The following is a 25,547-nucleotide window of genomic DNA, read 5'->3' as shown; positions in this document are numbered from 1 at the left end:
GACCTTAGAAAAAGTATCCACAGAGACATGAACATATTGTAGTAGTGTGTGTTACGTCGGTTTGCCACATGTCCAAGGCTTGGCAGCTGTGCGGGTTAAGCCCGCGTGGAAAGACCAGTCCGGGTCCTAGGCATTGACACTCCGGACAAGGGGCGGTGATAGATTTCGCGTCTGCAAAAGAGATCTTGAATTGACGGACTAACGCCTGAGCCCCTTGGTGAAAAACTAGTGAGACAGAAATGCTTGATGAACTAGATCTGGCACTGGAGGGGTCCAAGCGGGGGCTGTGAGGGCGTTGGCACACGCGTTCCCTTCACATATGAATCCTGGCAGACCAGTGTGGCTGTGACTATGCAAGATATAATACCTATGCATACGTCGGTGCACTACAGTCCATAGCATTTTTAGCAACGAAAATAATTGTTCTGAGTTTACCTCTTTGAGCAGCGCACGATCAACACGCTGTGCAATATCTGCTACATAAGCATAGTCTGTAACAATGTTTACAGCACAATGCGAAAATGTTTTAAAAGCAACAATGGCAGCACTAAGTTCAACCAATTGAGGTGATCCCTGTACTAAATGCACCAATTCCTGCCATTGCCTTCCGTCATACCAGGTAACTACTGCTTTTCCTGATTTTCCAGAGCCGTCAGTAAAGACCGTGGGGCCTTGTACTGGGCTATCTGCTGCCAGCGGCTTTTGAATCACTTGTAACTCTGAATGAGCTTGTAATAATTTGTGACTGGGAAGATGATAAGATACCTGCCCTTCAAATCCTTCCAGGGCCAATTGAAATGGTAAACTGTTTGCCATACACCAGCTTACATAATCGCGTTCAATGGGAATTATCAGTCGACTGGGCTCTCGGCCCGTGAGTTGAACGCATCGTGTGCGTCCTTTCGTGATTATTTTCCATATCAGCTCAATCTGAGTGCTCACTGTTTTTCGTGGTTGAACAGATAAAAACAGCCACTCTAGAGCGTGTAGCGGATCCTGCCAGCGCTCATTCCACTGGCCCAGTAATCCCATGGGATGATAGTTGGCAATGGTTACATATAAACTTACTGGTGTCTCTAAATCCACACGATGTACCTTTTTCTGCCGCATACCATTGACATATTGTGGGATTGTTTTTCATGCCTTGTGGTAATACCGTCCACTGATATCGTTGACAAGGCGCCATGTTGTTCCTACTAGGTATTGAAAAAGCTAATTAGCATTTGTCAGTTTCATGTAAAGGGATGGAGAAAAAAAAACAATCTTTCAGATCAATAACCAAAATGTATAGTCTGCATCAATAACTCCTGGTAAAACAAATAGACCTTGCAAGGTTACACTAGGACGTCCGAGTAATAGTGCACTTAACCCATTTCCAATGGGTCCCACAGCATTCATTGGTACCTTATGCACTCTGCTATTCTCTATTGTGATTGCGGTTGCTGTGGTAACATCCAGTCTGGCGCTCCCTGATGTTTGGGCTGCGAGTTGACTGCATAGGCCTGGAACTGGTTGGGAAGATTCATTTGTGTCAGCACATGGTTCCCCCCCCGCGTTCTTTCTCCAGTTTCCCTGCACTCTGCAGCTGCTTGTTATCAGCTGACCTTGAGCATTATACTTAGACCTGCACTGCTTCACAAAATGCCCCAGCTTCCCACAGCGATGACACATCAAAACAGTTACCTCTCAGGTGGGCCATTTCCATCCCCCCGTTATACCAGGCAAGCTAATACCCCGCCACCCATAGCAGCCGCGGCCCCGAAGTCACTGTCCGCAAGTGCGTGCTCTCTTAATTTTCTCCAGAATCTGGCTGGGTCCGGGCCAGACACAGTAACCTGGACTGGCTGCAACGTGAATAACTCCTCCACGCTACCGCCTGACTTTCCCGACCCTCGGGCTCTGCAGCAATTATGCCCCACTTCCATCTCTTCAAAAAGGTCTATTAAGGGTGGCTCAGTCTCAGATTCGGGTAACGGGACGGTAGAAGGATCAATGTTCCGCTGCTGTTCTCTGGGCGGTGGGGGGGGGGCTCTGGCGGCACGGAGGGCGGTGGGGGGGAGGGACCTGGCGGCGCGGTGGAGGGCAAAGTCACTGTGAAAGGAGCTGTAGCCGCCTCAGCCGCCGCCTTTGCCTCTCTGTCCGCCTTCATTTGCTCCAGTGAGTCTATAACTAATCTCCACGTCGTCAACGATGCAGTGGCGATCTTGTCCCCCCTTGAGGCAGCCTCAAACAGAGAAGTTCCAGCGCTTTGCCACGTACTAACTTCGAAAGCAGTCTGCGCCGTAGCTGGCAAATTATTCTTTTTACACCATATCAATAGTCTCCGGAGCAAATGCTCATCGTATTTTACCCCTCTCTTCGAGAGGATATGTAGGAGAAGCCTTACTATCGCACTTTCTTTAGAGATATTTTGGCCCATCTCCGTTTCCCCGGCTGCTCACCTCACTGGGTGTCCCGTTGCAACGTACGTTTCTTTTTCTGTGGGTCGTCCTCCGCCCCACCCCAGTCTTCAGTCCCACTGAGCCGTTCTCCAGCCGGTGTATCTTCTTCTAGGCTGTTCCCCGAACTTGCCGTCGATTTACCACTAAATCAGTATCACGTCGGGGTCACCATCTGAGGAGAAGAAACTGGACTCCACACAATCCAATGTGAATCAAAGTGAAGACACTTTATTAAGCATAGGCTGTCCCTTTTATACATTTGTACTTTCCCTGGCTGCAAGCATGTGCATTGCTATTGGTTAATATTACTGTCCACGCTTCAAGCACACTCTTCTTTGATGTGTTGATTGGTTACTGCTCTGCCACTGGTCCTTTCTTGATTGGCTCCACCAGTTCCTCTTTCTTCTCCTCCGTGTCCAGCTCCCCTCGGCTATTCCCTCAATTCTTGCTTGCTCAACTGCTGTTTTTCCTCATTTCTTCTCTCCAAGGTTAATTCAATGACACTAACTACATGACTCTTGTCACGCAGCTAGGCCCTCACTCCATACTCTCATACATCTGGCTCATTACATGACCATTCTCCTCCAGAAACCCCTCTACAGACTCTGTCCTTTTTTCTCCTGCCCTCAATCCCAATCTGTGCATTCCCGAATTCAGTTCCCGCCTGTCGCTGAGTCCAGTCCGGGACTTCCCAGAGCCTGCCCTGCAGCACCAGTGGTGACGTGACCGTCATCAGGGGAGCTCAATCTTGGTTTTGTATATATTTAATTATTTCCATTATTATTATTATTATACTCTTTTTCATTGTTATAGTTTATTAAAACTCTTTTAACTTTCCAACCCATAAGTCTCTCTCCCTTTTCTCTTTTCCTTCCCATTCTGGGAGGGGAAGGAGTTAATAGAGAGCATCTGCCATCGGTGTAATAGCCAGCCCAGCTTTAAATATAAGGTAACTAAAGTTCACACCTTCATCCTGTCAGCTACCATGGAGTTCATGTTTAACTTTGCAATTAGGGTTCTGGCTTGAATAATGGCTAATCCAGAGACAGATAATTGCAGTTCTTTTGTGTCAAGGACTTTCTAATCTCGTTGTCATGGTTTCATGTCATAAATCGAGCACAGGCTGTCAGTCAGGGTTGCCTTGTTCTCTTTATATATCACCACCACACAGGCTAAGTGAGTTTTTTCCCTCTTTTTCCAAAGGCAACAAAGATAATTCAGAACTGAGAGATTTGATGAACTGGGACCAACCAGAAAGGGAAGAAGTTAACAAACACTATATATATTCCACTGCTTTTGTTGCACAGAACTCTGTAGGAAAGACTACAGCCTTTTTCTTTACCTGTCAGGAGGGTCACAAATCCAAAAAGTTAGCTATAGGTTGACTTGCCTACTGTATCAAAGACTGTCATGCAATTGTCTTGTTCCTGGAGAATTTGAGCTACTGATAATTTGAAAGAAGAGCTGAAGGTACTCTGCTTTTTCCATGTATTATTTGTTTTGCCTAAGTACATGCATTCAGATTTGTATTTACTCTTCCTTTTTTTTCTTATTGCCAGATGAACTGTACTTTGAACAAGGAGATATCATTTACATATCAGACATGGTGAGTTTGACATGTCCCATGCAGATCAAATATTTCTGAGATGCAGCATATTCCTTCTAAACTCTTTTCCCCTTTCTCTCTAGATTGATACAAATTGTTGGAAAGGAACTTGCAAAGGGAGGGCTAGACTGATTCCAAGCAACTATGATAATATATAGAATATTTCCCTTTGGTAAGATCATTCACAATCAAAGGAAATTGGTAAATGAAAATTACTGATACACTTACTTTCAGAAACTGCGATAACTGTATTGACATTTAACTGTCCTCTATCAGAGTATTTCAGAATATTTCTGCAATATCAGTCACCACTATACATCAGCAGTGTACAGGCTTTCTCTTTTTTTTTATAACCAACAGACAGCTTGAGCTTGCCAAATGTTCGCATTTCTGTGTGTGCCGGTAACAGCAAGAGATGTTCTCAGTCTTGAGGGAATGAATATTTGGGTATAAAGGTTGATTTTTACAGACTGAACACGAAAGTGATAGGTTTATATTCTTGATACCCTTACTGAATGTATTACAACTGATGAGATCTTGAAAGCTGGATCTCAACTGCATTACTTCAGTCTGTATGGTATCTTTTTTTAAGTAGACCTAATGGTGGACAGCCACAGCCTTCAGTAGCTTTGAGATCAAGAATTCTGACACAGCATGGGCTGGCTGCTTACAGAGGTAGATAATCAATACCATAATTGTTAAGTAAACCTGTAAATGGACAGGAAACTAAAGCAGGTTGTGAGTACTTCTGTAGGCCTCCTTTGATTTTTTTTTCTGTTTAAGATATAGAGTTTTTTTGTTTGCCAGCTGTTGCTTTTTAATGAATATTCAGCCAAAAAAATCTTTTCTTGGGGATTGCACTATGTTTGAAATTTTGTATCTGTTTGAACAAAATAAAAATTGATTTTTAAGATTCAACTAAAATAACTTTGAAAAGCCATGAGTACAGGCAACAGCACAATTCTTCCAAGTCCTCCCAGGCAGAGTAGCAGCATCACATGACAGATTGCATGAAAAACCACTCTTATGTCAGTGACCATGTGGTTGCTTCATGTCTGTCCCTTCCTCACTAGGAAACATTATGGTAGGATTGATATGATTCCCTTCCCTAAACTGTAGTAAGGTTAGGTAAACTGTGTCAGTAGAAATCCATGGCTAGAAGGCTACAATGCAGTTACTGACACCATCACATCGAATTTCAGTTTGTAGAAAGAAACTTTGTGACTTACAGACTGAGTCTACTCTTGACATCTGCAAGAATAAGAATACTATAAGAATGGTTTACACATACTCACCTATGTTCCGATTTCTTTTGGACATTGTAGTATGCTATATTTAAAATAAAACCAGCAACTAATTCTGTTTGTATTTCCATTGAGATCATTTGGAAAAAAACTGCCTTCAGAGTGTTTTACTGAAAATTTATTTGAGCAACAGTTTGTAACTTCTATTTCTATTTTAGGCTGGAGGTGCACATTTGCAAAAACTTCATGTGCAAGCAAAACAGGAGCCTATGCAGACACTATGAAGAAAGAGCACTGGGGACATAAAATCAATGTGTCTGTGCAAAGCAGAAAGTCAAACATGTTCTAGCTGCATCACAGTGCAAGGAGAGTACTCTGTAGCATACTTGCGGCAAGCATGTCTCTTGATTTAGACAAACTATGCAAAATCCCTAAAAGCCTGCTTTCATGGGTTGCCAGCATTAGATTCAGTCCTAACAGTCAAAACACTCTGATCTCCTGTGTTCTTCTATTTTGGTTTTGGGGAAGGTGGAGATAGACCTGAAACTACTGAGTCCCTAGTGGGGGTCTTGTGTTCCATCTGCTGGGCTTCAATGAACACATTTGGAAATACTGTGAATGGAAAAGCCGATTAAGCCAGAATCAGTGTCATCTGCAATAAAAATACTTATTACTGACTTTTGACAATGATTTTATAAAGAAAAAGTTATTTTTATGCTTCTGAGACAGTGTTGTTAATGATTTCTGCTGTGCACTACAAACAGTGCTCACTATGACTAGAGCGTTCTGTTTGCATAATCACAGAATCACAGAATGTTAGGGATTGGAAGGGACCTCGAAAGATCATCTAGTCCAATCCCCCTGCCGGAGCAGGATTGCCTAGACCATATCACACAGGAACGCATCCAGGCGGGTTTTGAACGTCTCCAGAGAAGGAGACTCCACAACCTCTCTGGGCAGCCTGTTCCAGTGTTCGGTCACCCTCACTGTAAAGAAGTGTTTCCTCATATTTATGTGGAACCTCCTGTGTTCCAGCTTGCACCCATTGCCCCTTGTCCTGTCAAGGGATGTCACTGAGAAGAGCCTGGCTCCATCCTCATGACACTTGCTCTTTACATATTTATAAACATTAATGAGGTCACCCCTCAGTCTCCTCTTCTCTAAGTTAAAGAGACCCAGCTCCCTCAGCCTCTCCTCATAAGGGAGATGTTCCACCCCCTTAATCATCTTTGTGGCTCTGCGCTGGACTCTCTCTAGCAGTTCCCTGTCCTTCTTGAACTGAGGGGCCCAGAACTGGACACAATATTCCAGATGCGGCCTCACCAGGGCAGAGTAGAGGGGGAGGAGAACCTCTCTCGACCTGCTAACCACACCCCTTCTAATACACCCCAGGATGCCATTGGCCTTCTTGGCCACAAGGGCACACTGCTGGCTCATGGTCATCCTGCTGTCCACTAGGACCCCCAGGTCCCTTTCCCCTACGCTGGTCTCCAACAGGTCTGCCCCCAACTTGTACTGGTACATAATGGCTGTCTACTCCGGGACCAGCTTCTCCAGCTCTGCCTTAGGATACTGTTCATTGTTTGCACAATTTTTTCAAACTTGGAATATCAGAATCTAACATTTGTATTTTATTTTACTCATGGCTAAAGCAATAAAAATGCCAATTCTTGTAATTACAAGTCATTATGTGAGCAATGCATACCAAAGTAAGAAAAGATTTAGGTAGGTCATGATAGAGTTGAGACTCATTTCTGGTAACTGATGTACTTTGCATTTGCTTGCATTGCATCTGATTATAGTAACACTTCAATCTGAAAAACACCCTTTCACATTCTCCCTAGCTCCTGTAACAAGCAGTAGAGCAAGGGATTAGAGTCTACTCATCTCAGATTGTACACTGTCCTACTTGCCTGTACCCATGCTAGTCACAGGCTTTTATCTAAAAAGTTTTTAAAAAGGAATTTCCAAATCACCACCCCACTTCCAACTGTTCCACAGTGCTGTTCAGTTTCTTTTTGCTGCTGCAACAGCACATTGATTGGGAACTGTTCCCTTCTCCTCTCTAATAAAACTTAAAGCTTGTGAGATGAAAAGTACATATATAGAAGCCTGAACTTCAATTCGCCCATCGCTAAATGCATTGTTTAAGCAGTTTTGATTTGCAGGCCTCCTATATGTTTTCCAGGGAAAATACCAATGTCTGTAAAATAAATAGGAAGCCTATTGACAGTGGGTTTTCTTAGTTACCTTTCACAGACCCCTTGGAAATAATCCACTGATAATTACAGGTGGCAAGCTATAGGTTGAAAGCCATTGCACTGCAGAACAATGACCGGACCACCTCATGCAACTGCTCAAAAACAGTTTACAAGTGTAGAAAGGCAAGTAACGAGATTAAATATTGCCAGGCTTCCAGTGGCATGCAACCCGTGATCAATTTGAGTCTGTTCTTTGACATTTTCACAGGTTCTTCTCTGAATTCTGTGCTTTCTGTACTGGGTCTGTCTGGGATGGAGTTAACTTTCTTCCTAGCAGCCCATATGGCACTGTGCTTTGCATTTAGAATCATAGAATCATAGAATATCTCAAGTTGGAAGGGACCCATAAGGATCATCGAGTCCAACTCCCTGCTCCTCACAGGACTACCTAAAACATAAACCATATGACTAAGAGCATCGTCCAGACGCTCCTTGAACTCAGACAGGCTTGGTGCCCTGACCACTTCCCTGGGGAGCCCGTTCCAGTGACCGACCACCCTCTCAGTGAAGAACAGGAGGTGTGAACAGGTCGACGACCTGATCTCCTTGGTGGCCCAACTCAAGGAGGAGGTGGAAAGGTTAAGGAGTACAAGAGCATCCCAGGAAGAGGTTGGCGGGCAGTGCTGTTCCCTGCCTGTCCTGGGGAAAACGGATGGGCCTAACGCTCCCTGGGTAGTGGAGGATCCTCTTCCTCCTCCACAAGGAGCAGGAGGAGACCTAGGGGATGGGGGGGAATGGAGGCAGGTCCCTGCTCGGGGTGGCAAGCGAATCCCATCCTGACCTTCCTCCCCTCCCCGCGTCCCCCTGAAAAATAGGTATGAGGTGCTGGAGCCTGAGCATCTTCCTGAGCGTCAGGAAGACACGAATCTAGGTGAAAGACCTTCTACGGGGCTACGTAAACAGAAGCAACCAAGTAAGAGGGTTGCAACCAGCTCCAAAAAGGAGAAAAGAAAAGTAATTGTTATAGGCGACTCCCTGCTAAGGGGAACGGAGGGCCCCATATGCAGGCCAGACCCAACTCACAGGGAAGTCTGCTGCCTCCCTGGGGCTCAGGTAAGGGATGTTGCCAGGAGGATTTCTGAACTGGTGAGGCCCTCTGACTACTACCCACTATTAGTATTCCAGGTGGGTAGGGATGAGATTGAAGGGAGAAGTCCCAGGGCAATCAAAAGGGACTTCAGGGCCCTGGGGCATTTGGTAAACGGGGTAGGTGCACAGGTTATATTCTCTTCAATTCCTTTGGTGTTAGGTGAAAATAGGGAAAGGACTATGAAAGTACAACAGATTAATATGTGGCTAAGAGATTGGTGCCGTAGGTGGGATTTTGGGTTCGTTGACCACGGGGCGGCTTTCATGGCACCAGGCCTGCTTATGCCAGATGGGGAACAGCTGAGTCAGAAGGGGAAAAGGGTTATGGCCCAGAAGTTGGCAGGGCTGATCAAGAGGTCTTTAAACTAGGTTTGAGGGGGGAGGGGGATAAGACCAGGGCAACTGCAAATGAACCTAGGGGCGACAGGCCTGCGTCGGGGGCAAGGCTGCTAGCCCAGCTGAAGTGCATTTACACCAATGCAAGCAGTATGGGCAACAAACAGGAAGAGCTAGAAGCCACTGTACAGCAGGAAGGTTATGATGTGGTTGCCATCACAGAAATGTGGTGAGATGACTCTCATGACTGGAGTGCAACTATGGATGGCTATAAGCTCTTTAAGAGGGACAGGCGAAGCGGGAGAGGCGGTGGGATAGCGCTGTATGTTAGGGAGTGCTTGGATTGTGTTGAAATTGAGGAAGATGGTGAGGATGACAAGGTTGAATGTTTATGGGTGAAGATCAGGGGGAAGGTCGGCAGGGCAGACATTACGGTGGGAGTCTGTTATAGACCACCCAACCAGGATGAGCAGGCGGACGAGGCGTTTTACAAGCGGCTGTCAGAAGCCACCCGGTCACCAGCCCTTGTCCTCGTGGGCGACTTCAACTTGCCGGATGTCTGCTGGAAATACAACATGGCAGAGAGGAAGCAATCTAGGAGATTCCTCGAATGTGTGGAGGACAACTTCCTCATGCAAGTGGTAAATGAGCCCACTAGAGGAGGGGCCCTGCTTGACCTGTTGTTTGTGAACAGAGAAGGACTAGTGGGAGATGTGAGGGTCGGTGGCCGTCTTGGGAATAGCGACCATGAAATGTTAGAGTTTGAGATAGTGGGGGAAGTAAGGAGGGGCAAGAGCAGAACTTCTGCCTTAGATTTCCGGCGGGCAGACTTTAGCCTGTTTAAGAGGTTGGTGGACCGAGTCCCTTGGGAGTCGGTCCTGAAGGGCAAAGGAGTCCAGGAAGGCTGGACATGCTTCAAAAGGGAATTGCTAAATATTCAGGAACAGGCTGTCCCGGTGTGTAGGAAGACAAGCCGTCGGGGAAAAAGACTGGCCTGGTTAAACAGGGAACTTAGACTAGAACTTAAGGAAAAAAAGAGAGCCTATTTGCTCTGGAAGAAGGGTCGGGTAACTTGGAAGGTCTATAGGGACATTGCCCGGTCGTGTAGGGAGAAGATTAGAAGGGCCAAAGCTCAATTAGAGCTTGGTTTTCTGGTTTTATAAGACACCAGGCGTGACGGTAATACATGGGAAAGGTTTATGTCATAGGGGCAAAAGGGTTCTGGGACAGGAATTAGCAGGGCTCATTCGGAGAGCTTTAAACTAGATTCGAAGGGGGATGGGGTAGTAGCTGGGCTTGCACCACTGGGGCAACGCTCTAGTGTTGAGGTAGACCAGGAGGCCCCCCATCCCCCTGGGGTGAAATCGGTGTGATCAGCTCGCTCCCTGAAATGCCTGTACACCAATGCGCGCAGCATGGGGAATAAACAGGAGGAGTTGGAAATCCGTGTTCGGTCGAGGGGCTATGATTTAGTGGCAATTACAGAGACTTGGTGGGATGCCTCGCATGACTGGAATGTGGTAATGGATGGCTATTTCCTGTTCAGGAAAGACAGGCCGCTAAGGAGAGGTGGTGGAGTTGCTCTTTATGTGAGTGAGCAGCTAGAATGTATTGAGTTCTGTCCAGGGGCGGATCAGGAGCGAGTTGAGAGTTTGTGGGTGCGAATTAAGGGGCAGGCTGGCAGGGGTGATACTGTTGTGGGTGTCTATTACAGGCCACCAGATCAGGGTGAGGAGGGTGATGAGGCCTTCTACAGGCAGCTGAGAGCAGTCTCGCAATTACAGGGCCTGGTTGTTGTGGGGGATTTCAACTACCCTGATATTTGCTGGGAGGCCTACTCAGCCAGCCATCCCCAGTCCAGGAGGTTCCTCCAGTGCATTGATGATAACTTTCTGATGCAATTGGTGGATGAGCCAACTAGGAGAGGAGCGCTGCTGGATCTTATCCTTACTAACAAGGAGGGTCTGGTTGAAGAGGTGAAGGTTGAGGGCAGCCTTGGTTGTAGCGACCATGAGATGGTAGAGTTCAGGATCTCATGTGGCAGGAACAGAATAGCTAGCAGAATCACAACCCTGGACTTCAGGAGGGCCAACTTTGGCCTTTTCAAGCAATTGCTAGGGGAAATCCCATGGAACAGGGTACTAGAAGGTAAGGGGGCCCAAGATAGTTGGTTAGCATTCAAGGACTGCTTCTTCCGAGCTCAAGATCAGAGCATCCCAGCAGGTAGGAAGTCAAGGAAGGGTACCAGGAGACCTGCATGGTTAAACAGGGAACTGCTGGGCAAACTCAAGTGGAAGAAGAGGGTGTACAGATCATGGAAGGAGGGGCTGGCCACTTGGGAGGAATATAAGTCTGTTGTCAGAGGATGTAGGGAGGCAACTAGGAAAGCTAAGGCCTCCTTGGAATTAAACCTTGCAAGAGAGGTCAAGGACAACAGAAAGGGCTTCTTCAAATACATTGCAGGTAAAGCCAACACTAGAGGCAATGTAGGCCCACTGATGAATGAGGTGGGGGTCCTGGAGACAGAGGATAAAAAGAAGGCGGAGTTACTGAATGCCTTCTTTGCCTCTGTCTATACTGCTGGAGGCTGTCCTGAGGAGCCCCGGACCCCTGAGGCCCCAGAAGAAGTCAGGATAGAGGAGGAATCTGTCTTGGTAGATGAGGGCTGGGTCAGGGACCAATTAAGCAATCTGGACGTCCATAAATCCATGGGCCCTGATGGGATGCACCCACGGGTGCTGAGGGAGCTGGCGGAAGTCATTGCTAGGCCACTCTCCATCATCTTTGCTAAGTCGTGGGCAACAGGAGAGGTGCCTGAGGACTGGAGGAAAGCGAATGTCACTCCAGTCTTCAAAAAGGGCAAGAAGGAGGACCCGGGTAACTATAGACCGGTCAGCCTCACCTCCATCCCCGGAAAGGTGATGGAACAACTTGTCCTTGGTGCTGTCTCTAGATACATCAAGGATAGGGGGATCATTAGGGGCACTCAGCATGGCTTCACCAGCGGGAAGTCATGCTCAACCAACTTGATAGCCTTTTATGAGGATGTAACCCGGTGGATAGATGATGGTAAAACTGTGGATGTGGTCTATCTCGATTTCAGTAAAGCGTTTGACACAGTCTCCCACAGCATCCTTTCAGCTAAACTGAGGAAGTGTGGTCTGGATGATCGGGTAGTGAGGTGGATTGTGAACTGGCTGAAGGAAAGAAGCCAGAGAGTGGTGGTCAATGGGACTGAGTCCAGTTGGAGGTCTGTGTCTAGCGGAGTCCCTCAAGGGTCGGTACTGGGACCAGTACTATTCAATATATTCATTAATGACTTGGATGAGGGAATAGAGTGCACTGTCAGCAAGTTCGCTGATGACACCAAACTGGGAGGAGTGGCTGACACAACGGAAGGCTGCGCAGCCATTCAGAGAGACCTGGACAGGCTGGAGAGTTGGGCGGGGAGAAATTTAATGAAATATAACAAGGGCAAGTGTAGAGTCCTGCATCTGGGCAAGAACAACCCCATGTACCAGTACAAGTTGGGGGCAGACCAGTTGGAGACCAGTGTAGGGGAAAGGGACCTGGGGGTCCTAGTGGACAACAGGATGACCATGAGCCAGCAGTGTGCCCTTGTGGCCAAGAAGGCCAATGGCATCCTGGGGTGTATTAGAAGGGGTGTGGTTAGCAGGTCAAGAGAGGTTCTCCTCCCCCTCTACTCTGCCCTGGTGAGGCCGCATCTGGAATATTGTGTCCAGTTCTGGGCCCCTCAGTTCAAGAAGGACAGGGAACTGCTAGAGAGAGTCCAGCGCAGAGCCACGAAGATGATTAAGGGAGTAGAACATCTCCCTTATGAGGAGAGGCTGAGGGAGCTGGGTCTCTTTAGCTTGGAGAAGAGGAGACTGAGGGGTGACCTCATTAATGTTTATAAATATGTAAAGGGCAAGTGTCATGAGGATGGAGCCAGGCTCTTCTCAGTGACATCCCTTGACAGGACAAGGGGCAATGGGTGCAAGCTGGAACACAGGAGGTTCCACATAAATATGAGGAAAAACTTCTTTACGGTGAGGGTGACTGAACACTGGAACAGGCTGCCCAGAGAGGTTGTGGAGTCTCCTTCTCTGGAGACATTCAAAACCCGCCTGGACGCGTTCCTGTGTGATATGGTCTAGGCAATCCTGCTCCGGCAGGGGGATTGGACTAGATGATCTTTCGAGGTCCCTTCCAATCCCTAACATTCTGTGATTCTGTGATTCTGTGTTTGGCTGCTATGGTCAAAGATAACAAAAAAAGCTTCTACAAATACATTAACAGCAAAAGGAGGGTCAAGGAGAGCCTCCACCACTTGCTGAATGAGGAGGGTAGTGCAGTGTCAAGGGATGAGGAAAAGGCAGAGGTGCTCAATGCCTTCTTTGCCTCGGTCTTTAATGTCAAGACTGGTTGTCCTCAGGAGACTCGTCCCCCAGAGCCTGAAGTTAGGGACGGGGGGCTGTGTGAACCCCCCGTAATCCAGGAGGAGACGGTTAGTGACCTGCTGTGCCAGTTGGACTCCCACAAGGCTATGGGCCCGGATGGGATTCACCCCAGAGTAATGAAGGAACTGGCAAATGAACTTGCCAAACCACTCTCTATTATCTACCGGCAGTCCTGGTTAACCGGAGAAGTTCCAGCTGACTGGAAATTAGCAAATGTAACGCCCATCTACAAGAAGGGCCGGAAGGATGATCCAGGGAACTATAGGCCTGTCAGCCTGACCTCGGTGCCAGGCAAGGTGATGGAACAGATCATCCTGAGTGCCATTACACGGCACATGCAGGACAATCGGGGCATCGGGGCCAGCCAACATGGATTCATGAAAGGCAGGTCCTGCTTGACCAACCTGATCTCCTTCTTATGACAAAATGACCTGCTTAGTAGATGAGGGCAGGGCTGTGGATGTAGTCTATCTAGACTTCAGTAAGGCATTCGACACTGTCTCCCACAGCATCCTCCTAGACAAACTGGCTGCCCGGGGCTTGGATGGGTGGACTCTTCAATGGGTTAAAAACTGGCTGGATGGCCGAGCCCAGAGAGTGGTGGTGAATGGGGCAAAGTCCAACTGGCGGCCGGTCACTAGCGGTGTTCCCCAGGGCTCAGTTCTGGGGCTGGTGCTGTTCAATATCTTTATAGATGATCTAGACGTAGGGATTGAGTGCACCCTCAGCAAATTTGCAGATGACACCAAGCTGGGTGGCAGTGTCGATCTGCTGGAGGGTAGGAAGGCCCTACAGAGGGATCTGGACAGGTTAGATAGATGGGCTGAGACCAACAGCATGAGGTTCAAGAAGAACAAGTGCCGGGTCTTACACTTCAGCCACAACAACCCCATGCAGCGCTACAGGCTGGGGGAAGAGTGGTTAGAAAGCGGCCTGGTGGAAAGAGACCTGGAGGTGCTGATTGACAGCCAGCTAAACATGAGCCAGCAGTGTGCCCAGGTGGCCAAGAAGGCCAATGGCATCCTGGCCTCTATTAGGAATAGTGTAGCCAGCCGGTCTAGGGAAGCGATCGTCCCTCTGTACTGGGCACTGGTGAGGCCACACCTTGAGTACTGTGTCCAGTTCTGGGCCCCGCACTTCAAGAAAGATGTTGAGGTGTTGGAGCGAGTTCAGAGGAGGGCGACCAAGCTGGTGAAGGGTCTGGAGGGTCTGACCTATGAGGAACGGCTGAGGGAGCTGGGGTTGTTTAGCCTGGAGAAGAGGAGGCTCAGAGGTGACCTTATTGCAGTCTACAACTACCTGAAGAGAGGTTGTAGTGAAGTGGGAGCTGGCCTCTTCTCCCGGGCAACTAGCGATAGGACAAGAGGACATGGACTCAAGCTTCGCCAGGGGAGGTTCAGGTTGGACATTAGGAAGAATTTCTTCTCAGCAAGGGTCATTAGCCATTGGAAGGGGCTGCCCAGGGAGGTGGTGGAGTCACCATCTCTGGATGTGTTTAAGAAAAGACTGGACATGGCACTTAGTGCCATGGTCTAGTTGACAGGGTGGTGTCAGGGCAACGGTTGGACTCGATGATCCCTGAGGTCTCTTCCAACCTGGTTGATTCTGTGATTCTGTGATTCTGTGATTCACATGTAATGACTGCTGAAGTACCTTCTAAGAAACGAGTCATTAAAATCCTGTCATAAAAATGCAAAAAGATTGTGTCTTTTGTGCTCCTGGAGGAAGGAAAAAGTTTTATATAGAAGCAATATGATTTGTCCTGTCCTGAAGTATGGTCCCTTGAGCACAGGACTCTACAGTTTCTTTCCTTTCATTCTTCCTTCTCCTTCCCTACTAAAAAAAACAGTAAAGTTTAAGTTAAGTCTAAGTTTTCTTAGATTTCTTTTATCAAAAGAATTCAGTAGGTCAATTAAAAATTTACTCAGTTTTCTTCTTCCAGAAGTCTAGGATAAGATGTTTATCACTTTTCTGAATTACATCAGTTTTGCCATGTCTGTACCTAATATTTTTAATATATTAATATATTATTGCAAAACTATGACTGACTAGGATTTGATGGTCCCTTGCTCCCAGTAGTACAATACAATATAAATATTATACAATATTGCACCCACGAGCAAGGTCTACAAGGAGAAACTGTACCAGCAGCACACAGTGGATACCATAAAAAGAAACGACGAGTGCTCATAGTGGGTGACTCTCTGTTAAGGGGCACTGAGGTGCCCATCTGCCGACCTGACAAGGAGTCATGAGAGGTATGCTGTCTTCTGAGAGCTAAGGTCCGAGATGTTGCCGAGAGGGTGCCACAACTTGTCAAGAGAACACACTACTATCCACTGCTACTCTTTCACGTGGGCACAAATGACACCGCAAACTGGAACCTGGGCAGAATCAAGTAAGAGTATAAAGCCCTGGGGGTGCAAGCGAAAAATATTGGTGCTCAAGTTACCTTTTCTTCCATTTTACCAGTTGGAGGAAAGGGGGCAGCCAGAAATAGATGCATAATGCAAATCATCTTCTGGCTTCGTGGCTGGTGCCATCGTGAGGGTTTTGGCTTTTATGACAATGGGACATTCTTCGATGACTATAGCCTGTCAGGGAGAGATGGGATCCACCTGTCTAGAAGAGGCAAGGGAATCTTTGGCAGCAGGCTGGCCAACTTGGTGAGGCGGGCTTTAAACTGAAGGACTTGGGGGGTGGGGTCCAAAGTGGCAACGCTCACGCCATTGCAACCAACTGGGGAATAAGCCAGGCTAACCAGTGCAGTGACAAATGTTCCTTAGCTGCCTCCCAAGATGTGAAACAGAAGACCAACCACCTCAAGTGTATGCATACCAATGCATGCAGCCTGGGGAACAGGAGGAACTGGAGCTCCACGCCCAGTCAGAAAGTTCATAGCAATAACTGAAACATGGTGGGACAACTCACGACTGGAGGATTGCAATGGATGACTACAGGCTGTTTCGTAAAGACAGGCAGGGAAGAAGAGGTGGAGGAGTCGTGCTCTATGTTAAGGAGAACCTTGAATGTATAGAAGTCAGCCACAGTGATTGTGGAAGCCCTATCGAATGCCTCTGGGTCAAGATCAGAGAGGTCATCTCCAAGGGGAATCTTACAGTAGGCGTCTGCTACTGACCTCCAAACCAAGATGATAAGGCCAACGAAGCAATACTTGGGTCACTTAAGCAAGCTTCCAGTCAACAGAACCTGGTTCTTATGGGTGACTGCAACTACCCAGACATTTGTTGGAAGAACAATACAGCAGCTCATATGTCATCCATCAAGTTCTTGGAATGCGTAGAGGACTGCTTCCTCATACAAATGTTAGATGTGCCAACCAGGAATGAGGCACTGGTGGACTTGCTATTCACAAACCAAGAAAACCTACTTTGTAATATCTCGGTTAGTGATAGCCTTGGCTGCAGTGATCACAATATTGTGGAGTTTAGGATCCTGCTGAGCATGCTGAAGATTAGTACTAAGAAAAAGGTTCTTGATTTTAGAAGAGCAAACTTTAGCTCTGTCCTGGTTTGGCCCAAACCAGGCCAATTAGTCTTGGAGAAACCAAGGTCACTGCTAAATTCCTCACTGCTTATGAGTGAGGAGCTGAAGGGGGGTCGCAGCTGCAGGGAGGAGCAGACAGGGCAGGTGACCCAAGATTGACCAGTGAGGTATTCCATCCCATACACATCATTCTCACTTTCCTATTTATCACTAACCCACTGCCTCCTGGAGGTGGGGCCCAGGAGGGAGGGGCCCTCCTGTCTCTCACTGATTGGTACCAGCTTTGCCAATTCTCCAGTTAAAAGCCTGCAGGTGTGATGGCAGGGGAGCTACTGCATTTTCCCCTCTGCTTGTGTTGGGGGTAGCAACTCTGTCTGAGGAGGATTTCCAAGCTCTCAGTCTTGGTTTTGTATATATTTGTATATATTTGTATATATTTGTTTATTTCTATTATTATTGTTATTATACTCTTTTTCATTATTATAGTTTATTAAAACTGTTTTAACTTTCCAACCCATAAGTGTCTCTCCCTTTTCCCTTTCCCTTGGGGGGGGGAGAGGGTTAACAGAGAGCATCTGCCACCTGGTTAATAGCTGGCCCAGCTTTAAACAGTGACAGATTTATTGGTGCCCAACTTGGGGCTCGAAAGAAGCTCCAACAGGTTGCTCTGATAAGTTGAATCCTGGCTCTGGTGGGAGGAGACCTGGAGAGCTCAGCTGAGAGAATATCAGATTTCTTCCTTTGAGATTTATGAGGGGTTGGAAATTAAAACAGATAATGAAGATGGTGATGTCATTTTTGAATGCTGTGTTATCTCATCTTTTTATGGAGTTTCTTTCACAATTGAGTATTGCAATGATGCCTTACCTGCCGTGGGCACTGTGTTATTGCTTGCTTCTTATGAATGTTTACATGCAGTTTAGCAGTGGGTGCTGGTTGAAATGTATTGTTTTGGTATGGGGTTTGATACTGATTTATGCTGTGATAAACTGGGCAGTTAATATTCCGATCTGTTATCTCTATGACACAATGATGGGCAGCTTTAATCACGAATCAGTAGCAGCAACTTCATCTGCACGCTCCAGGCGTCCTTTAGCTGATTCTGTTAATGATTACACTTCCAGTTTTACTTCGGGAAATAGTACCTTCTCCTTTTCTGCCAAGCTGATTCCACCAGATTTTGTGAAATTAGGATGGTGCTGTCTAGGTAGCATGTTTTTATTTTTGTTTGTCCTGAATGTGTTTCTGATGTGGGATAAGATCAAATATCGGTGCAGGGACAGTTGTAGGTGTTATGCAGCCACCTCAGATCCTACAGTGTGTACTGCTGCTACAGCCACTAAACCCACTGAAACCTCGGCAGCCTGTACCACAGCTGCTACACCCCCCAAGATGGCCACTGCAGCTACTCAGACTCTCAGCACTCCCACGACAGCCACTGCATCTACTCAGACCCCAGCATCTATCGAATCTGTACCAATTGCTCCTGTAACCAGGAAGAAATACCAAAAGAAATCAGCTAGTAAAGTGAAGGATGATGACTCAGAGCCTTCTAAGGCAGAGCCATCATATGACCCAGGTGAGGGCCCTTTTCAGGCAGAGTTAGGGCCTGACACAGATGGGGGTTTCCTCAATGGTCCTTTTAAAGCAGACCCATCACAGAAGAAAGGTCCTTCTAAAGCAGAACCATCACAAGAGGAGGACTCGGACGCAGAGATAACCTACCACTCCTTATCCCTGAAGGACCTGAGAAATATAAGGAAAGGCTTCAGCCGTTATGACGGTGAGCCTATTATTACCTGGTTGTTCTGATGCTGGGATAATGGGGCAGATAGCATGCAATTAGATGGCAGAGAAACCAGACAGTTGGGATCCCTGTCCAGAGATGGTGGTATTGATAAGGTGCTCGCAAGAAAGTCAAACACTGTCAGTCTCTGGAGGCGACTCTTGTCAGCTGTAAAGAGCAGGTATCCCTATAAAGATGATGTTATGAGTCACCTAAGCAAATGGACCACTATAGAAAAAGGTATTAACTACCTTAGAGAACTAGCTGTGCAAGAGATCATTTATAGACACCCACGGGAAGTTGTAGATCCTGATGAAGTGGAATGCAACCGATCCATGTTCCGGAAGGTTGTGAAGAATGCTCCACCGACATATACCCATACATTGTCAATATTAGTATGGGGAGAAGATGATATGGCACGTTCTACTGTGGGCGAAATGGCTAACTGTATGCGACAGTATGAAGATAGTATTTCTTCCCCATTGCAGGCCCGTGTCTCGGCTGTGGAAAAACTGACTAAGGAAAACAAGGACTCATTTAAACAACTGTCAGACAAACTGTCCAGGATAGAGAATAAACTTGACTCTCTACCTCCACAGGCGCGCATTGCAGCTGTTAGGAGCAAACGTTCTCCTACAGGACCAGCTCAAAGGAAACGGAACACATCACGAGGTATCCTGTGGTTTGCCCTGCGTGGTTATGGGGAGGAGGTGAACAGATGGCATGGACAACCTGCCAGTACCCTACAGGCACGAGTACGTGAGTTGCAAGCTAAAAGAAATACCAGAGAGAATTTTTCTAGGAGGATGGCTGCTCTAGTTACCAGTGAGCAGGACCCCAGCCAGGGTAGATGGGCCTCAAATCCCTTTTTCCCAAGTGTGAATAGGAGAAATGAAGGTCCAGTCCCTGTGAGCAGCATGAATCCATTTCTTAATTAGGGGGGCCCTGCCTCCAGCCAGGTGGAGGAGAGGGACAACCGAGTTTATTGGACTGTGTGGATTCGATGGCCTGGCACATCAAAACCACAAAGGTATCGAGCCTTGGTAGACACTGGTGCACAGTGCACCCTAATGCCATCGGATCATAAAGGGGCAGAACCTATCAGTATTTCAGGAGTAACAGGAGGATCTCAAGTGTTATCTGTACTGGAGGCTGAAGTGACCCTAACTAAAAATGAATGGAAAAAGCACCCCATTGTGACTGGCCCAGATGCTCCGTGCATCCTTGGCATAGACTACCTCAAGAGAGGGTATTTTAAGGACCCAAAAGGGTACAGATGGGCCTTTGGTATAGCAGCTGTAGAGACTGAGGACATTAAACAGCTGTCTATCTTGCCTGGCCTCTCAGAAGATCCTTCTGTTGTGGGGTTGCTGAAGGTTGAAGAACAACAGGTGCCAATTGCTACTGCCACGGTGCACCGACGACAATATCGCACCAATCGAGACTCCCTGATCCCCATTCATAAACTGATTAGACAATTAGAAAACCAAGGAGTGATTAGCAAGACTCGCTCACCCTTTAATAGTCCTATATGGCCAGTGCAAAAGTCTGATGGAGAATGGAGATTAACTGTGGACTATCGTGGCCTAAATGAAGTTACAACACCGCTGAGTGCTGCTGTGCCAGACATGCTAGAACTTCAATACGAACTGGAGTCAAAGGCAGCCAAGTGGTATGCCACTATAGACATTGCTAATGCATTTTTCTCTATTCCTTTGGCACCAAAGTGCAGGCCACAGTTTGCTTTTACCTGGAGAGGTATCCAGTATACCTGGAATCGACTGCCCCAGGGGTGGAAACACAGTCCTACTATTTGCCATGGACTGATCCAGACTGCACTAGAAAAGGGTGGAGCTCCAGAACATTTGCAATACATTGATGACATCATTGTATGGGGTGATACAGCAGGAGAAGGTTTTGACAAAGGGGAGAAAATCATCCAAATTCTTCTGAAAGCTGGTTTTGCCATAAAAAGAGGCAAGGTCAAGGGACCTGCCCGGGAGATCCAGTTTTTAGGGATTAAATGGCAAGATGGGTGTCGCCAGATCCCGATAGAGGTGATCAACAAAATAACAGCTATGTCCGCACCAACTAACAAAAAGGAAACACAAGCCTTCTTAGGTGTTGTGGGTTTCTGGAGAATGCATATTCCAGATTACAGCCAGATTGTACGCCCTCTTTATCAAGTGACCAGAAAGAAGAATGATTTTCAGTGGGGCCCTGAACAACGACAGGCTTTTGAACAGATTAAACAAGAGATTGTGCATGCAGTAGCCCTTGGACCAGTCCATACGGGACAAGATGTTAAAAATGTGCTCTACACCTCAGCTGGGGACAATGGTCCTACGTGGAGCCTCTGGCAGAAAGTACCAGGGGAGACTCGAGGTCGACCCCTAGGATTTTGGAGTCAAGGATACAAGGGTTCCGAGGCCAATTACACTCCAACTGAAAAAGAGATACTGGCAGCGTATGAAGGAGTTAGAGCTGCTTCAGAGGTAATTGGTACTGAAGCACAACTTCTCCTAGCACCTCGATTACCAGTACTAGGCTGGATGTTCAAGGGTAAGGTTCCTACTACTCATCATGCAACTGATGCGACGTGGAGTAAATGGATTGCATTAATTACACAGAGGGCTCGAATAGGAAACCCTAATCGCCCAGGAATCTTAGAAGTGATCATGGACTGGCCAGAAGGCAAAGACTTCGGAATACCACCAGAAAAGGAGATGACACGTGCTGAAGAAGCCCCACCATATAATGAATTACCAGAGGATGAGAAGCAGTATGCCCTGTTCACCGATGGATCCTGCTGTCTTGTAGGAAAGCATCGGAAGTGGAAAGCTGCTGTATGGAGTCCTATACGACGAGTCACAGAAGCCACAGAAGGACAAGGTGAATCAAGTCAATTTGCAGAGGTAAAAGCCATCCAGCTGGCTTTAGGCATTGCTGAACGAGAAAGGTGGCCAAGGCTGTATCTTTATACTGACTCATGGATGGTAGCAAATGCCTTGTGGGGGTGGTTAAAGCAGTGGAAGCGAAGCAACTGGCAGCGCAAAGGTAAACCTATTTGGGCTGCTGAACTGTGGCAAGATATTGCTGCTCGGCTAGAGAAACTAGTCGTGAAGGCACGTCATGTAGATGCTCACGTACCTAAAAGTCGGGCAACTGAGGAACATCGAAACAACCAACAAGCAGATCAGGCTGCTAAAGTGTTCCAAATAGATTTGGACTGGGAACACAAAGGTGAACTATTTTTAGCTCGGTGGGCTCATGACACTTCAGGTCATCAAGGGAGAGATGCAACATACAGATGGGCTCGTGACCGAGGGGTGGACTTAACCATGGACTCTATTGCACAGGTTATCCATGATTGTGAAACATGCGCCGCAATTAAGCAAGCCAAACGGTTAAAACCTTTGTGGTATGGGGGGCGGTGGTTGAAATATAAATATGGGGAGGCCTGGCAAATTGACTATATCACACTCCCTCAAACCCGCCAGGGTAAACGCTATGTGCTTACCATGGTGGAGGCGACCACTGGATGGCTGGAAACATACTCTGTGCCCCATGCCACTGCCCGGAACACTATTCTGGGCCTCGAAAAGCAAATCTTGTGGCGACACGGCATGCCAGAGAGAATTGAGTTGGACAATGGGACTCATTTCAAAAACAGTCTCATAGACAACTGGGCCAAAGAGCATGGCATCGAATGGGTATATCACATCCCCTATCATGCACCAGCCTCTGGGAAAATTGAATGGTATAATGGGCTGTTAAAAACTACCCTGAAAGCAATGGGGGGTGGAACCTTTAAAAACTGGGATAAACATCTGGCACAAGCTACCTGGTTAGTTAACACCAGGGGATCTATCAATCGAGCTGGCCCTGCTCAGTCAGACCTTCTACATACAGTAAAAGGAGATAAAGTCCCTGTGGTGCATGAAAGGAATCTGTTGGGAAAAACTGTCTGGGTTCTTCCTGCTACAGGCAAAGGTAAACCCATTCGTGGGATTGCTTTTGCTCAGGGACCTGGATGTACTTGGTGGGTGATGTTGCAAGATGGTGAAGTCCGATGTGTCCCTGAAGGTGATCTGATTCTGGGTGAGACTACTTAATTCTGAACTGTATGTTGTTACTGCATAAGTGTCTTTCAGGTTAAGACAGTGGTGATGAGACCGGAGCTAGCTTCATCAAGTGGCGTCCAGTAACCTCCTCGAGTCTGACATCTTTAACCTGCAACCCGTGGGCACGAACCATGACAAAAGAGAGACTGCTAGCCAGAGAGACTGCTGAGAGACTGCTAGCCAGATGGAAACCCTCAATCCTGAACCAAATGAACTTGATGAACTTTTTGCATAAAGATGAATCATAAACTAGTGATATGTGTATATATATTTGAAAATGAAAAGGTAGTGGTGATCTGAGTATGATGTGAATGGTATGGAATAAGGGGTGGAATGTCCTGGTTTGGCCCAAACCAGGCCAATTAGTCTTAGAGAAACCAAGGTCACTGCTAAATTCCTCACTGCTTACAAGTGAAGAGCTGAAAGGGGGTCGCACCTGCAGGGAGGAGCAGACAGGGCAGGTGACCCAAGATTGACCAATGAGGTATTCCATCCCATACATGTCACTCTCACTTTCCTATTTATCACTAACCCACTGCCTCCTGGAGGTGGGGCCCAGGAGGGAGGGGCCCTCCTGTCTCTCACTGATTGGTACCAGCTTTGCCAATTCTCCAGTTAAAAGCCTGCAGGTGTGATGGCAGGGGAGCTACTGCATTTTCCCCTCTGCTTGTGCTGGGGGGAGCAACTCTTCCTGAGGAGGATTTCCAAGCTCTCAGTCTTGGCTTTGTATATATTTGTATATATTTGTATATATTTGTTTATTTCTATTATTATTGTTATTATACTCTTTTTCATTATTATAGTTTATTAAAACTGTTTTAACTTTCCAACCCATAAGTGTCTCTCCCTTTTCCCTTTCCCTTTCCCTTGGGGGGGGGGGAGAGGGTTAACAGAGAGCATCTGCCACCTGGTTAATAGCTGGCCCAGCTTTAAACCGTGATAAGCTTGCTCAGAGCTCAATTGGGAGGGTTTCTGTGGGAAGCTTCCATGGAGGATAAAGGAGCTAGCAAGTGCTGGGAGTTTTTCAAGAACGTTCTCCTGGAAGCACAAAAACAGTTCATTCCCTTTAAAGGTAAGGGAAGTAGGTGGAGCAAGAGACCCCCTTGGCTTAACTGCAAGCTTCTGAGTCTGCTCAAAACCAAATGGGAAGTGTACCAGAGATGAAAAAGTGGACGAATACCCATTGAGAATTACGAGGGCATTGCCAGGGTGTGCAGAAATGCAGTTAGAAAAGCAAAAGCTCAGCTCGAATTGAAATTGGCCAACACTGTTTAATATCTTCATAAGTGATCTGGATTATGGGATCAAGTGCACCCTGATGAAGTGTTGGGGGATATTGTTGCAGCTAACGGAAAGAATCCGTTAGCTTTAGAATCCGTTGCAGGGCAACCAGTCGCGTTTTGCATGGACAGAGCCAGGGCTGCATGTACGGAAGCAAATATGTTATAAAAAGGGGTTTTTTTTTTGTAATAAACGGCTTAGGCTTATGCTTGATTCACATTGGATCGTGTACTGTCGTTACTGCCACAGCTAGTTGCGGAATATTTACAATGGGCGTTGCAAAATTCAATACAGTTGCAGATTGCATTGTTGGACTATAAGGGTGAATTGAAGGTACACTTACCCCCTCATAAATACTTCTCTGCTTTGCAAATGGGACAATGGGAAGAAGTGCCAAAAAGATCAGAACGTCCAGTCAGTGGTGTTACCGTATTTACAGATGTAGGAGGAAAAGCTCAAAAGGCAGCATTAACATGTTTAGACAATGGACAATGGAAAGATGTCATTTTTAACTGATATTCAGGGGTCTACACAACAATTAGAATTAAGAACAGTGGTAGAGGTCTTCTGGCGATGGAAGACAGCACCTGTCAATATCGTTTGTGATTCCTTATATGTCGTTGGAGTTGTCCAGAGGATGGAACGTGCCTTGCTTAAAGAAATAGCGAACCAACAGTTATATCAACTCTTTTACGAACTATAGCTTTTGCTAGCAGAGCGACGACATCCCTATTTCATCACACATATCCGCAGTCACACGGGACTACTGGAAGGCCTGGCGGAAGGAAACGATAGGGTAGACAAGCTCGTTGCAGCTGCCTGGCTACACCATCAGTTGATCGATTCGCCCAAGCACAACGATCCCATGCGTTCTTCCATCAGTCGGCAAAGGTATTGCAACATCAATTTGGGTTACGTGACGCCGACGCACGTGGTATAGTCCAGTCTTGCCCAGACTGCCAACATTTTGGGGGGGGCTTAGCATCTGGTGTCAACCCCCGCGGTACTGGTCCTCTGGATGTGTGGCAAATGGATGTCACACACGTTCCTGAATTCGGACGATTGCGGTACGTTCATGTGAGTGTTGACTGCTTTTCTCTTGCTACCTGGGCAACAGCACAAACTGGTGAGTCAAGCAAACATGTCCAACGACACATGCACTCAGCTAATGCAGCCCTAGGAATACCGACGATAGTTAAAACCGACAACGGTCCGGGATATGTGGCCCGTGCCACACAGGACTTTTCCAACTTTGGGGTATTACGCACATCACGGGCATACCACACTCACCAACGGGGCAAGCTATTGTTGAACGCATGAATCAAATGCTGAAACGCCTCTTACAAAAACAAAAATGGGGAGAGCCAGGCTTATCTCCTCCGGACAGGTTGAGCAAAGCGCTCTATGTACTG

This window comes from Nyctibius grandis, assembly GCF_013368605.1.
Source record: "Nyctibius grandis isolate bNycGra1 chromosome W unlocalized genomic scaffold, bNycGra1.pri SUPER_W_unloc_1, whole genome shotgun sequence".
Classification (NCBI taxonomy): Eukaryota; Metazoa; Chordata; class Aves; order Nyctibiiformes; family Nyctibiidae; genus Nyctibius; species Nyctibius grandis.
The sequence above is the reverse complement of the archived record's forward strand: the minus strand, read 5'-3'. Positions refer to the sequence as shown.